Consider the following 16,646-nt stretch of genomic DNA (forward strand, 5'->3'; position numbering starts at 1 on the left):
TCAAGCCCTTCTCTTCCTCACCCGGCTTGACCCAGTCGAGGAGGCGAAGGAGATCTGCTAGAGATCTCCCTGGCGATGGCTCCTGGACACGCTGCTTGGTCAAGTCTTGGTGGTTTCTTCTGTCACGATCGTCGGTGAGAGAGGAGGACCAAGGCGCAGCGTTGAAGGTGAACATATTTATTATATTAATGATCACATGATCAAAACGATGACGTGACAGTCAATGGTAAACACAAACCAACTACGAACAAGAAACCACACCCAATGAATGCCTAACGGCTACCTAAGTATGACTCCCAATCAGAGACAACGAGCTACAGCCGTCTCCGATTGGGAGCCACCCTGGCCAACATAGAATTACAAAACCAGAAAGTGAAACCTAGAACACACATAGACTATACACACCCTGGCTCAACATATTAGAGTCCCCAGAGCCAGGGCGTGACAAAATGGCTATTGTAGCTGGAAACTGCTGATTTTTAATGCAATATCTACATAGGCGTACAGAGGCCCATTATCAGCAACCATCAGTCCTGTGTTCCAATGGCACATTGTGTTTGCTAATCCAAGTTGATCATTTTAAAAGGCTAATTGATCATTAGAAAACCCTTTTGCAATTATGTTAGCACAGCTGAAAACTGTTGTGCTGATTAAAGAAGCAATAAAACTGGCCTTCTTGAGACTATTTGAGTATCTGGAGCATCAGCAATTTTGGGTTCGATTACAGGCTCAAAATGGCCAGAAACAAATAACTTTCTTCTGAAACTCGTCAGTCTATTCTTGTTCTGAGAAATGAAGGCTATTCCATGCGAGAAATTGCCAAGAAAGATCTCGTACAACGCTGTGTACTACCCCCCTCACAGAACAGCGCAAACTGGCTCTAATCAGAATAGAAAGAGGAGTCGGAGGCCCCGGTGCACAACTGAGCAAGAGGACAAATACATTAGAGTGTCTAGTTTGAGAAACATACAGGTCATCAACTGGCAGCTTCATTAAATAGTACCCGCAAAACACCAGTCTCAACGTCAACAGTGAAGAGGCGACTCCGGGATGCTGACCTTCTTGGCAGAGTTGGAAAGAAAAAGCCATATCCCAGACTGGCCAATAAAAATAAAAGAATAAGATGGGCAAAAAAACACAGATACTGGAGAGAGGAAGATTGGAAAAAAGTGTTATGGACAGACGAATCGAAGTTTGAGGTGTTCGGATCACAAAGAAGAACATTTGTGAGACGCAGACCAAATGAAAAGATGCTGGAGGAGTGCTTGATGCCATCTGTAAAGCATGGTGGAGGAAATGTGATGGTCTGGGGGTGCTTTGGTGGTGGTAAAGTGGGAGATTTTTACAGGGTAAAAGGGATCTCGAAGAAGGAAGGCTATCACTCCATTTTCCAACACCATGCCATACCCTGTGGACGGCGCTTGATTGGAGCCAATTTCCTCCTTCAACAGGACAATGACCCAAAGCACAGCTCCAAACCATGCAATAACTATTTAGGGAATAAGCAGTCAGCTGGTATTCTGTCTATTGAGCTGTTGTGGGAGCTGCTTGACCGTATGGTACGTAAGAAGTGCCCATCAAGCCAATCCAACTTGTGGGAGGTGCTTCAGGAAGCATGGGGTGAAATCTCTTCAGATTACCTCAACAAATTGACAACTAGAATGCCAAAGGTCTGCAAGGCTGTAATTGCTGCAAATGGAGGATTCTTTGACGAAAGCAAAGTTTGAAGGACACAATTATTATTTCTAACCTTGTCAATGACTACATTTCCTATGCATGCCGCTATATTTCCTATTCAAACTCATTTCATGTATGTTTTCATGGAAAACAAGGACATTTCTAACCCCAAACTTTTGAACGATAGTATGTATGTATATATATATATATATATATATATATATATATATATATATATATATATATATATATATATATATATATGTATGTATATGTGTGTAGACAAACAGTGCAATTAGTGCAAGCAATGACAATAGTGAGGGGTGTGTCATAATTATTAGATTGATTAGAATTAATTGAGTGAAACTGTTAAAAGACAATAGTTTACAGCATATTGAATATATTAGGCTATCGTTATCATTAGCATTAGCATAACATTAGCGTCAACATACATTATTGTTTAATTTATTTTAACATGTACTGTATACATATATTTAATTGTTTCCAATTTCGTAAAATGTTTGTTACATGTCATCTTTTGGTTCAACCATAATGCATAATAAGCATCATCAACAGGGGGAACATATTAGGTGTACGCTGATAAGCTGTAAAATAACATATTCATTTATAATTGGTCATAAGAAGGGCCTGAAATCAAAGTCAATATTCAGATCACTAGGGGTCAATGTTTTTAAATAGGATATCCAGTAGGCCTGCCTCTGTAGTAGTAGGATCTCCATGTTACCTCCTCTCCTTGGTAGAGCAACATGCTCAATGCCTGTGTATTTGAGGGAGGAGATAGGATGGTTAGCTTTGACAAAGTGAGCTGCTACTAGTTAGTCAGTGTTCTTACACCTGATTGAGCTGCGGTGTTCAGCTACAACCCGAATTTGAAGGACAAAATATGACTCAAAGACAAAGTAGTTATTGGATAATACCAGTTCAGTGAGTTGCAAGATGCAATCATTGGATGGAGCAAGGGTAGGGTCTCTCTGCTGAAGGAAGTGTTGCAGCGCCTGCAAGCCTTCAGTGTGTAGGATGATAGTGTACAAGCTCTCCACATCAAAAGTGGCCAGCAGGGTGCCCTCTGGTATCCTTCCTAAGCCCTCTATCAATGAGATCACGTGACTAGTGTCTTTGACATAAGATGGGAGATTCTCAACCATCGGTTTAATGTGGTGGTCCACAAACTTAGAAATGTTGGACGTCACAGAGTTGATTGCTGCTACAATGGGTCTACCTGGGGGAGGAGACACTTGTTTGTGTAATTTAGCGACTGTGTAAAAAGTAGGTATATTAGGAAATTTCACATTCTTTTTGGGTGATTTGTCCTGATTCCAAACAGCTTTCCACTGTGAATGTGATATTATGCTGGAATTCTAGGGTCATAATTCAGTTTGTGATAGAAGTCACCTTTAGATAGTTGTCAGCAACATTCATTCACATAGTCACATTTGTTTTGTATACAAATTCCTCTTCCTTGGTCATATTTTTTAATGATAATCGAAGGATCTGATTGTAAGACCCATTTTCTCATCTCTACTCATGTTATCATCGGATTTGTGTTTCTGTTTGCCTTTCAGTAGGTCACATGGGTTCTACATACAAGCATACCTAGGATTTCATCTAAACATATCAGCAAATGTTTGATTCTGGCGCTCAGTGCACCATGCTTTATTGAAAAATGTCATATAATACTTTCCATTACAGCATAATCTCATTTTTGTTCTATTCCTCACATTCATCTCTTTTACATCTAATTAATCATTGTTTTCCATCTTTAGATCCAATTGTCGCTTTGTTGTGTCTCTTTTACCTGGTAAGTAACATATTATTTTGGGGGGGACTTCGATGTCAGCAGCCCTGCATAGGGCTACCTGCCATCACATCATCTGGCTCCGAGGCCATTTCCCAAACTATTTCATGAAATGTCATATTGCATTCTGTCTTAGTTGTTCATTTAGTTAAGCCTGTACTCAATTGAAATGTAGTTTACAATCAGGAAGGCTGGTCTGAGTGCCAAGTCTAGGTCCAAAAGACTTCTCAACAGCTTCTACCCCCAAGCCATAAGACTCCTGAACAGCTAATCATGGCTACCCGGACTATTTGCACTGCCCCCCCACCCCATCCTTTTTACGCTACTGCTACTCTGTTAAGTATTTATGCATAGTCACTTTAACTCTACCCACATGTACATATTACCTCAACTACCTCAACTAGCCGGTGCCCCCGCACATTGACTCTGCAACGGTACCCCCCTGTATATATAGCCTCCCTACTGTCACTTTATTTTACTGTATATATAGCCTCCCTACTGTCACTTTATTTTACTTCTGCTCTTTTTTTCTCAACACTTTTTTGTTGTTGTTGTTTTATTCTTACTTTTTTTGTTTAAAATAAATGCACTGTTGGTTAAGGGCTGTAAGTAAGCATTTCACTGCAATGTCTGCACCTGTTGTATTCGGCGCATGTGACCAATAAAATTTGATTTGATTTGATTTGTTTAACTTAATCCAGTAAGCAGAACATAATTCACTTTGTTTCCTATTCTACGGGCATAGTGGGAATGAATACAAACGTATCATCATATTGTCTGGTTTCTTCTCCTCTTTCCTATTAGCCATGTGCGAAATGTAATTCACCTATTTACGTTATAGTCTATAAGCACAATAATGCACATCCCTCATGTTTGCCGTTTAACCTATGGGCTCACTCCTGCAATTATCACCTTCCTCTCTCTCTCAACCAATGGGCATGAATCTTGGGATGTATTTATATGCCAACTTACCCTTGTTCTCTCACTTGATCTTTTTCAGCAACAGTTTGACAACCATCCACCTCCCCACCACTACCAGGTAATAACCTTAAGGCACGTCATTGGAACTCCTTTCCCACAGCGGGGGGTTTCGATGCCAGCAGACCCACATAGAGCTACAGTGCCGGTGCCAGAATGAATCAGTTAGACGAGCATTTGATTTCTTTTTTTGTAAAAACAAAAAATCTTTATTGAAGTTTTTTCACATTTACACTCACAAATAATGAACATAAATACTAATCAACTTTCACATCAATACATCAGCACATCAATACATCAGCCGATAATTCTCATCAGATCCCATATTTCTTTAGTTCTGTATTATTTCACAAAAAGGTGTTCTAAATTCTCTTCATAATGACAATTGGGCATAGGACACAATTTGCTTTATACAAAACAACTTTACTACTTACTACAGAACACACTGGTGTCCTAAACGTCACATGGAAAACAACCAGGTAGCATCTCTGACATTTTCGGACAGTTATAGGCCTACAGAATAGATTTTTAATACATTATTTTGTTTCTGCAGGGGGCAGGTTGCGGTGGCATTTGATTTCCATAGGGGGGCACGTATTATTCAAGGGACCTTCTATGTGTACACGCGCAATATCTTTTTTTACACTATAACCACTGGACCCCCCTTCAAGCTAATGTGCAGTCATTCTAACAGTGTAATTAATACATTTCATATATGTTACTGTAGGATATACAGTATGTAAAACAAAAAAGCACCAAAATTCAAGTGTTCAATCAATTGTATTCGTGGAGTGCCTCTGCTACAACTATAAAACAGAAAGCATAGGTGTTGGAATGCGGTAACAGCTTCTTTTTATACCTACAAAAATACCCCAACCACCAAGATGCAAGGTCAGCAAGATGCACGGTCCAATGATGAAAACATCAGTAGCGTAGCCTAAAAATCATTACAAGAGCCAAGTGTGCTTGATAATAGTGAAAATCAGCACAAAAGCAATAATGAATAATAAGCGTCGATATCACAACAGTCCAAAAATATGTATTATCAGTTGGAGCATGTCCATATCACATAAACAATGAAAGCTGGTGAGTGTGATGCTGATTATAATTTTTGGAGATGTAGGGCCTGCTCTCTCAGCAATTACATTTTGTGCTGATAATCTGCCCGTAGCATTGTCACCGGCTTGTTCTATCCAAACGGTGCCTCTCCTGTCTGTTTCATTTGGTGGTGGTGCAGGCACCTGCTCAGTGTGCACCGTTCTGGCTTTTCTTGCGCGTAGGCCTCGGAGGTGTAGGTTCAGGCTCAGAATCAGAAGAATAATCATCAGCGATGTCATCATGTTTCATTTCTTCCCCACTGAATCATTTATATTTTGTAGCAACGCTAACGCAGCATGTGCATCCATTCGTCTTGCTCTTCTTGCTATTGTAAATTACACACGCTCCCGCTGTGTACTCCAAGTAGGCCAGAGTAGACTGATAAGACTGCTTGAATTTGGTGGACTGATAGTGGGTATATACCATTTTGAGATTAAAATTAGAATACATCAATACAATAGAATGGCCCGCCCTGTTCTTCATTCACAATTGGTGACCGTGCATTGTTCGCTTCCCCTTCCTCATTAACTCAGCCATTATCCCCCTTTCTCCCCCATCATACTTTACTTCATTTATTTAATCTGTTGTTATGTGTGAAATGAGTTTCGGTATAGTTTCGGTTTTGTTTCGAGGAAATTATCTGGGTGATTATCAACTGGGCACGGCACCTTCAACTATCTGGAGAAGGAGAGGAGTATACCCTACTGTCGAGAGAAGGAAGGGCAAACTCATGGCACAACGCCTCTCCCCAATGTGACCTACTTGTTGTGTGTATGTACTGACATGTACAGTGGGGGAAAAAAGTATTTAGTCAGCCACCAATTGTGCAAGTTCTCCCACTTAAAAAGATGAGAGAGGCCTGTAATTTTCATCATAGGTACACGTCAACTATGACAGACAAATTGAGAAAAAAAAATCCAGAAAATCACATTGTATGATTTTTAATGAATTTATTTGCAAATTATGGTGGAAAATAAGTATTTGGTCACCTACAAACAAGCAAGATTTCTGGCTCTCACAGACCTGTAACTTCTTATTTAAGAGGCTCCTCTGTCCTCCACTCGTTACCTGTATTAATGGCACCTGTTTGAACTTGTTATCAGTATAAAAGACACCTGTCCACAACCTCAAACAGTCACACTCCAAACTCCACTATGGCCAAGACCAAAGAGCTGTCAAAGGACACCAGAAACTAAATTGTAGACCTGCACCAGGCTGGGAAGACTGAATCTGCAATAGGTAAGCAGCTTGGTTTGAAGAAATCAACTGTGGGAGCAATTATTAGGAAATGGAAGACATACAAGACCACTGATAATCTCCCTCGATCTGGGGCTCCACGTAAGATCTCACCCTGTGGGGTCAAAATGATCACAAGAACGGTGAGCAAAAATCCCAGAACCACACGGGGGGACCTAGTGAATGACCGGCAGAGAGCTGGGACCAAAGTAACAAAGCCTACCATCAGTAACACACTACGCCGCCAGGGACTCAAATCCTGCAGTGGCAGACGTGTCCCCCTGCTTAAGCCAGTACATGTCCAGGCCCGTCTGAAGTTTGCTAGAGTGCATTTGGATGATACAGAAGAGGATTGGGAGAATGTCATATGGTCAGATGAAACCAAAATATAACTTTTTGGTAAAAACTCAACTCGTCGTGTTTGGAGGACAAAGAATGCTGAGTTCCATCCAAAGAACACCATACCTACTGTGAAGCATGGGGTGGAAACATCATGCTTTGGGGCTGTTTTTCTGCAAAGGGACCAGGACGACTGATCCGTGTAAAGGAAAGAATGAATGGGGCCATGTTTTGTGAGATTTTGAGTGAAAACCTCCTTCCATCAGCAAGGGCATTGATGATGAAACGTGGCTGGGTCTTTCAGCATGACAATGATCCCAAATACACCGCCTGGGCAACGAAGGAGTGGCTTCGTAAGAAGCATTTCAAGGTCCTGGAGTGGCCTAGCCAGTCTCCAGATCTCAACCCCATAGAAAATCTTTGGAGGGAGTTGAAAGTCCGTGTTGCCCAGCGACAGCCCCAAAACATCACTGCTCTAGAGGAGATCTGCATGAAAGAATGGGCCAAAATACCAGCAACAGTGTGTGAAAACCTTGTGAAGAGTTACAGAAAACGTTTGACCTGTGTCATTGCCAACAAAGGGTATATAACAAAGTATTGAGAAACTTTTGTTATTGACCAAATACTTATTTTCCACCATAATTTGCAAATAAATTCATAAAAAATCCTACAATGTGATTTTCTGGATTTTTTTTTCTCATTTTGTCTGTCATAGTTGACGTGTACCTATGATGAAAATTACAGGCCTCTCTCATCTTTTTAAGTGGGAGAACTTGCACAATTGGTGGCTGACTAAATACTTTTTTTCCCCACTGTATGTGTAATTGATAGATGCACATAGACATATACTTCATGTTAATGCTTTTTCTGAGATCGATGCGTCTTTCTGTCGGCATGTGTCTCGGTGTCACGTCTACTCCTGCTCCCCCTCTCCGGCGCTCGATGTCGCCGTTCTACTGACCACCGGTCCTGGCAACCCATCTTTAAGCACACCTGCATCTTATCATCAGTCACAACTGGACTACATTACTCCCTGATTACTTACCCTTTATATAGCACTCCTTTGTTATCAGTTATCAGGTAGTATTGGTTTCCTTGTCTGACGTTTCTGTTGTTTTGTTTTGTATTGTTCTATGTTCCTTATTATTAAACTCACTAACTGCACCTGCTTCCTGACTCCCTGCGTTGACGTTACACTCTGTCAAATAATATCAATATTTAAATATTATTTGGACAAGGAGGTATGGCAGGGCAGGCCAGACCCGCTCAGGCCCGCCCATAATACTGGCCCTGTAGAGATACCTTCCAACACATCATCTGGCTTAGAGGATCTTCCCTCGGAGACAAGGCCATTCCCCAAACTGCTTAATAAAATGTAATATTGCATTGTTGTTCATTCAATTAAGCCTGTACTTGATTGAACTAACTTTCTTGGCATGGGGATCCAGAGTACACCAGCCGCATGCCTAATTTGCCTCCCATTTTTATAATCCTGGTTATGTTTTATGAAAGACACAAGGGACAATTGTACATTTTAATGAAAGTTTGAGTCTCTTATGGTTGTGAAATATGAATATAACACCCTATCCATAAGCTGACATGTCCCAAAATGTCCAGAGGACTTAGAAACTGCCAAATTATTCATTGCCTCTTTTCTGAGTCTTTGCGCATGGCTGACAGCAATTGCTGTGACTTTGTTAAGCGGGGACAGTGAAATTAGAAAATGTGTTTGACACACATTGAATACGAAGCAAACGATGTGTTCCAAAGGTCCCTTTTGATCCACAGACTGTGCTGGAGTGAAAATGTCATCACTTTCCTGTCCAAACGCAGTCTATAGAATCCTCGCCTGGCCGCTCTCGTCAACCACTGCATACACTACTACCGGCGAGTAATGTCAGCAGGCCATTTTGCTGTACCGCGTTCCAAAACATCCCCTAATGGTGAATCTAAGCTCAGTCATTAGGCTTGCAGCTCTGGACCTGCTTTCTGAGCAAACACTTCACACTTTACTGGCAATTAAAACATTGTAAAGTGGGTCTGGTGAGCCGGTATCTGGATGGATGGACTGAGCTGGGCTGTATAATGAGCGAGGCAGCCCCCAGGCCCCTGGCGAGAGGCTGTCTCGTCACCAGCTCTCCTTGGGGAGCCTTAATTGTACCTCCAGCACTAATTTGCTTCACCCCACCGACAGAATGCCAATGTCAACCTCTTCCTAATTAATCAATGGAGCGCTTCACCAAACAGAATGCACCGCTGTCAGGTCTGGAGGCTGGAGCAGTTGACAGTTGTTGTTTTTTTAGCCTCTTCTGTGGTCAATTATACAGTAGATGTCCGGAAACCAATCAGACTGTAACTGTATGTAGACTGGCCAGTTGTTTATATTTTGGACAGAGGGCACTAATCAATCAATCCCGATAATAAGGTTTTTAGGATGAGCCAAAAGCAACATCTAGTGCATTGAGGTAAGCATAATGTCAGAATTTATATGTAGTTAAGATATAGGCAAATACCAATATACCTTCTTGCGTAAAAAATGCAGTTTTTGACTTAGATACTTACTTAAATATAAGTATCAATGTGCCCCCCCCCCCCGATAAGTGTCAACAATAGCGACGTCACACACCCTCCAAGAGTCAACGTGTTACTCAAACCTTGACTGAATCTGAACCTGACATCTGCTGGCACTGCAGTGAGGTGGAGGGTTTTCTCTCTGGTTTCCTCTCTAGACACGCACACTTCACAGCCTGCCTAGCTCTCACGGCTAGTTGCTCTGGCTAATTACTGCAGGCACGCGTGCATCCCAGTGCTTTCGTGTTTTTAAATGGGTTTTGTAATCAACTATAGATGTATTTGAATAGTGAGCTGTTTCGCTCCCCCGTACATTCCTGACTTGACACAGGAGTGATTATGCATTCTGGATGTTTGGATAGGATTAGATACTGTGAAGTGATTTTTTATGTTGAGTCAACGAAATAGCCGGTCTCGGATGAGATATGGAAAGTTCAGTACAGGAGACTCACTGTGAATCAGATGGACAATCAATCCAACTTGTTTTGGTGGAGCACCATCCCTGGGCCAATGACGGCTTAGTCTTAAAAAATAGTTGTAGGCAAGATGGGAAATAGAGTTGAAAAGTGCCAAACATAGGCAGGAGGCAGGGTTTGATAACAAAAACTTTTTTAAACAAACTTCCATTGCCAAGAGATGCTGGATATATTTTCATCGTCAGCTCGCTCCACGGTTCATGCACCTTGGTTGGAAAGCATTTGTTTTTCTCAGCAAGGTTCAGTATTAAAATATAGATAAAGGTCTTTGGTTGCGTAATGGTTATACATTTTAGCTAGACACAGAAATAAGAGTATGATGCTCGGCAGGCTGCAGCAATAGGTCCTATTTATGACCTAATCAATGATAATAATGACACCTAAACTGTGATTTGATCGGGAAAGACACATGCGGAACAGGACTGACTACCTGCTCTCTGATTAGCCGTGTCCTGTCATTGACCTAGATCTCTATTCGAGACTATCCTACCAACGGGACATGTAATATCTTATGTTTCACTGAGTCGTGGCTGAACGACGATGCGGATAATATACAGTTGGCTGGGTTTTCCGTGCATCGGCTGGACAGAACAGCTACCTCTAGTAAGACGAGGCGTGGGGGTGTGTGTCTATTTGTCAATAACAGCTGGTGCGTGATGTCTAATATTAAGGAAGTCTCTAGGTATTGCTCACCTGAGGTAGAGTACCTCATGATAAGCTGTAGACCACATTATTTACCAAGAGAGTTTTCATCTATATTTTTCGTAGCAGTCTATTTACCACCACAAACCGATGCTGGCAGTAAGACCGAGCTGTATAAGTCCATAAGCAAACAAGAAAATGCTCATCCAGAAGCAGCGCTCCTAGTGGCCGGGGACTTTAATGCAGGCAAACTTAAATCCGTTTTACCTCATTTCTACCAACATGTCACATGTGCAACCAGGGGGGTAAAAACTCTAGACCACCTTCACTCCACACACAGAGACTCATACAAAGCTCTCCCTCGCCCTCTATTTGGCAAATCTGACCATAATTATATCCTCCTGATTCCTGCTTATAAACAAAAAAACTAAAGCAGGAATTACCAGTGACTCGCTCAACACTGAAGTGGTCAGATGACGTCGATGCTACGCTACAGTACCGTTTTGCTAGCACAGACTGGAATATGTTCGAGGATTCATCCAATGGCATTGAGGATTATACCACCTCAGTCACCGGCTTCATTAATAAGTGCATTGACGACGTCGTCCCCACAGTGACCGTACGTACAGTGGGGGAAAAAAGTATTTAGTCAGCCACCAATTGTGCAAGTTCTCCCACTTAAAAAGATGAGAGAGGCCTGTAATTTTCATCATAGGTACATGTCAACTATGACAGACAAAATGAGAAAAAAAAATCCAGAAAATCACATTGTAGGATTTTTTATGAATTTATTTGCAAATTATGGTGGAAAATAAGTATTTGGTCAATAACAAAAGTTTCTCAATACTTTGTTATATACCCTTTGTTGGCAATGACACAGGTCAAACGTTTTCTGTAAGTCTTCACAAGGTTTTCACACACTGTTGCTGGTATTTTGGCCCATTCCTCCATGCAGATCTCCTCTAGAGCAGTGATGTTTTGGGGCTGTCGCTGGGCAACACAGACTTTCAACTCCCTCCAAAGATTTTCTATGGGGTTGAGATCTGGAGACTGGCTAGGCCACTCCAGGACCTTGAAATGCTTCTTACGAAGCCACTCCTTCGTTGCCCGGGCGGTGTGTTTGGGATCATTGTCATGCTGAAAGACCCAACCACGTTTCATCTTCAATGCCCTTGCTGATGGAAGGAGGTTTTCACTCAAAATCTCACGATACATGGCCCCATTCATTCTTTCCTTTACACGGATCAGTCGTCCTGGTCCCTATGCAGAAAAAAAAACCCAAAGCATGATGTTTCCACCCCCCATGCTTCACAGTAGGTATGGTGTTCTTTGGATGCAACTCAGCATTCTTTGTCCTCCAAACACGACGAGTTGAGTTTTTACCAAAATGTTATATTTTGGTTTCATCTGACCATATGACATTCTCCCAATCCTCTTCTGGATCATCCAAATGCACTCTAGCAAACTTCAGACGGGCCTGGACATGTACTGGCTTAAGCAGGGGGACATGTCTGGCACTGCAGGATTTGAGTCCCTGGCGGCGTAGTGTGTTACTGATGATAGGCTTTGTTACTTTGGTCCCAGCTCTCTGCAGGTCATTCACTAGGTCCCCCCGTGTGGTTCTGGGATTTTTGCTCACCTTTCTTGTGATCATTTTGACCCCACGGGGTGAGATCTTGTGTGGAGCCCTAAATCGAGGGAGATTATCGGTGGTCTTGTATGTCTTACATTTCCTAATAATTGCTCCCACAGTTGATTTCTTCAAACCAAGCTGCTTACCTATTGCAGATTCAGTCTTCCCAGCCTGGTGCAGGTCTACAATTTTGTTTCTGGTGTCCTTTGACAGCTCTTTGGTCTTGGCCGTAGTGGAGTTTGGAGTGTGACTGTTTGAGGTTGTGGACAGCTGTCTTTTATACTGATAACAAGTTCAAACAGGTGCCATTAATACAGGTAACGAGTGGAGGACAGAGGAGCCTCTTAAAGAAGAAGTTACAGGTCTGTGAGAGCCAGAAATCTTGCTTGTTTGTAGGTGACCAAATACTTATTTTCCACCATAATTTGCAAATAAATTCATAAAAAATCCTACAATGTGATTTTCTGGATTTTTTTTTTCTCAATTTGTCTGTCATAGTTGACGTGTACCTATGATGAAAATTACAGGCCTCTCTCATCTTTTTAAGTGGGAGAACTTGCACAATTGGTGGCTGACTAAATACTTTTTTCCCCCACTGTACATATCCCAACCAGAAGCCATGGATTACAGGCAACATCCGCACCAAGCTAAAGGTTAGAGCTGCCGCTTTCAAGGAGCTATGCCCTCAGACGAACCATCAAATGGGCAAAGCGTCAATACAGGACTAAGATTGAATCCTAATACACTCGTCGGATGTGGCAGGGCTTGCAAACTATTACGGACTACAAAGGGAAACCCAGCCGCGAGCTGCCCAGTGACGCGAGCCTACCAGACGAGCGAAATGCCTTTTGTGCTCGCTTCGAGGCAAGCAACACTGAAGCATGCATGAGAGCACCAGCTGTTCCGGACGACTGTGTGACCATGCTCTCCGTAGCCTACGTGAGTAAGACCTTTAAACAGGTCAACATTCACAAGGCCACAGGGCCAGACGGATTACCAGGACGTGTACTCAGAGCATGCGCGGACCAACTGGCAAGTGTCTACACTGATATTTTCAACCTCTCACTGACCAAGTCTGTAATACCTACATGTTTCAAGCAGACCACCACAGCCCAAGAAAGCAAAGGTAACCTGCCTAAATGACTACCACCCCATAGCACTTACGTCAGTAGCCATGAAGTGCTTTGAAAGGCTGGTCAGGACTCACATCAACACCATCATCCCGGAAACCCTAGACCCACTCCAATTCGCATACCGCCTCAACAGATCCACAGATGATGCAATCTCTACTGCACTCCACACACTGCCCTTTCCCACCTGGACAAAAGGAACACCTACGTGAGAATGCTATTCATTGACTACAGCTCAGCGTTCAACACCATAGTGCCCTCAAAGCTCATGAGTAAGCTAAAGACCCTGGGACTAAACACCTCCCTCTGCAACTGGATCCTGGACTTCCTGACGGGCCACCCCTAGGTGGTACAACAACAACATATCTGCCACGCTAATCCTCAACACAGGGGCCCCTCAGGGGTGCGTGCTCAGTCCCCTCCTGTACTCCCTGTTCACCCATGACTGCATGGCCAGGCACGACTCCAACACCATCATTCAGTTTGCCGACGACACAACAGTGGTAGGCCTGATCACAGACAACAATGAGACAGCCTATAGGGAGGAGGTCAAAGACCTGGCAGTGTGGTGCCAGGATAACAACCTCTCCCTCAACGTGAGGAAGACAAAGGAGCTGATCGTGGACTGCAGGAAAAAGAGGGCCGAACACATCGACGGGGTTGTAGTGGAGCTGGTCGAGAGTTTCAAGTTCCTTGGTGTCCACATCACCAACAAACTATCATGGTCCAAACACACCTAGACAGACGTGAAAAGGGCACGACAACACCTTTTCCCCCTCAGGAGAATTAAAAGATTTGGCATGGGTCCCCAAGGCTCATTAACAGCATCCACCCCCAAGCCATAAGACTGCTGAACAATTAAATAAGTGTCCACCCGGACTATTTACATCGACAACCCCCCACCCCCATTTGTTTTTACACTGCTGCTACTGGCTGTTTATTATCTATGCATAGTCACTTTACCCCTACCTACTTGTACAAATTACCTCGACTAACCTGTACCGCCGCACATTGACTCGGTGCCGGTACCACCTGTATATAGCCTAGTTATTGTTATTTTATTGTGTTACTTAGTTGTTTTTTTGTTTGTTTATTTAGTAAATATTTTCTTAACTCTATTTCTTGAACTGCATTGTTGGTTAATAAGGGCTTGTAAGTAAGCATTTCATGGTAAGGTCTACACCTGTTGTTTTCGGCGCATGTGACAAATAACGTTTGATTTGATTTGATTAAAACCAATTAGTATCTGTAGGCTACTTTCGGCATTTTATTATCAAATGGCATTTCCATTAAACACACGGGTGAATCTATCTTTTCAGTGACATATTAACTGACACCCCCATGCCATGAGGAGAAACTAGGACAGAAATTGGAATTCACAACAGAGAGTTTCAGTAGCGTTGAATCAATTACAAATGTAGAATGGATTCAGTCACTGCATGAGGGAAGCTCTACACTCCATTAGAACAATTTAATGGATTTTGGTGATTTCTGAATGGGGCAAAGCAGTGTAATTGAAAATCACCTTTGGAAAATGAAAAGGGGGAATATATCAGTGTCATTAGAAGTGCTGGTTACTTGGACTTTGTTTAAGAAGTTTGAGAGAGGATAGGTGTTCAGTCTCTGTTTGCTCTTACGGTGATTACATCCGACAAGAGTAAATTAATCTATCAATCAATCTTTTCAATTTCTATTTCTTTGCACCATGATAGGTATTTTGTTTGATTGCAAAATCAAAAGTATGATACTGTAAAAGCAGAAAAAATCTGAAATTGTGCTTATATTTGATCATTTGACAAATAAACTTGAACTTTACAGTTCTGGGTTTCCTCAAAGTGAGTAGAAATTATGTTTTAATGATATTTTTCTATAGTTGGAGAAATAAATGGTGTTTTCTTTTTCTCATAACATTCTCTCAAAAATGTAATGAAAGAGAAACAGTGCTCTGTTCAGTTCAGTTTAAATTCCATAACCCTCTGCCAGTAGTTGACGGCAGCATAGTCCCACCAAAATATTTACAGAGCTCTGTCTGAGAGCTGAATTTACAGTGCTACAGGCTACAGACATTTATTAAAAACAATCACTGAATAATTTAGGTTATATTTTATTGTGCAACCCTACACTTAGATCTGAAAGACAGGCATAACGCAGAGCCACCCAATATATTTTCTGAAGAGGCCCTTATTCTGAATAATCATTGTTTTATTTTTGAGCAGGTCCTTATTCTGAACGAGCTGAGTAGATGGATGAAGATCTCTGGGGATGCACACTATGCATATATTTAATGAAGATGGAAGCTAACGGTAAAATAAAGTTGATAAGCACTAATTTACTCCTTATCCTGGCTTATTGGGAGGAAGATATGAAATCATGCCACATGACAAATGAGCAACGGCGCTACCGGTATTCCCTTCACTGACGCCAAGGCGTAAATTGATAACTGGAAGAATCATGCTCTCGACCAAATAGAGGAATAATATACTTTGTTATTACCCGAGTGCCATTTAAATGTATGGCTGGACTGGAGGCTGGGCAGTGTATCATGGAGAAATTATGATGTGTGAAATGAAAATTGAATGCAGACCGGCTGATGTACACTTTGTGTATAAAACATTAAGAACCCCCCCAAAGACACAGCATTGGAACCAAAAATCTCAAATTTGGACTCATCAGACCAAAGGACAGATTTCCACCAGTCTAATGTCCATTGCTCGTGTTTCTTGGCCCAAGCAAGTCTCTTCTTATTATTGGTGTCCTTTAGTAGTGGTTTCATTGCAGCAATTCGACCATGAAGGCCTGATTCACGTAGTCTCATCTGAACAGTTGATGTTGAGACGTGTCTGTTACTTGAACTCTATCAATCATTTATTTGGGCTGCAATCTGAGGTGCAGTTAACTCTAATTAACTTATACTCTGCAGCAGAGGTAACTCTGGGTCTTCCTTTCCTGTGGAGGTCCTCATGAGAGCCAGTTTCATCATAGCGCTTGATGGTTTTTGCAACCACACTTGAAGAAACGTTCAATGTTCTTGAAATGTTCCGGATTGACTG

Source organism: Coregonus clupeaformis, chromosome 29, assembly GCF_020615455.1.
Source record: "Coregonus clupeaformis isolate EN_2021a chromosome 29, ASM2061545v1, whole genome shotgun sequence".
NCBI classification, from domain to species: domain Eukaryota; kingdom Metazoa; phylum Chordata; class Actinopteri; order Salmoniformes; family Salmonidae; genus Coregonus; species Coregonus clupeaformis.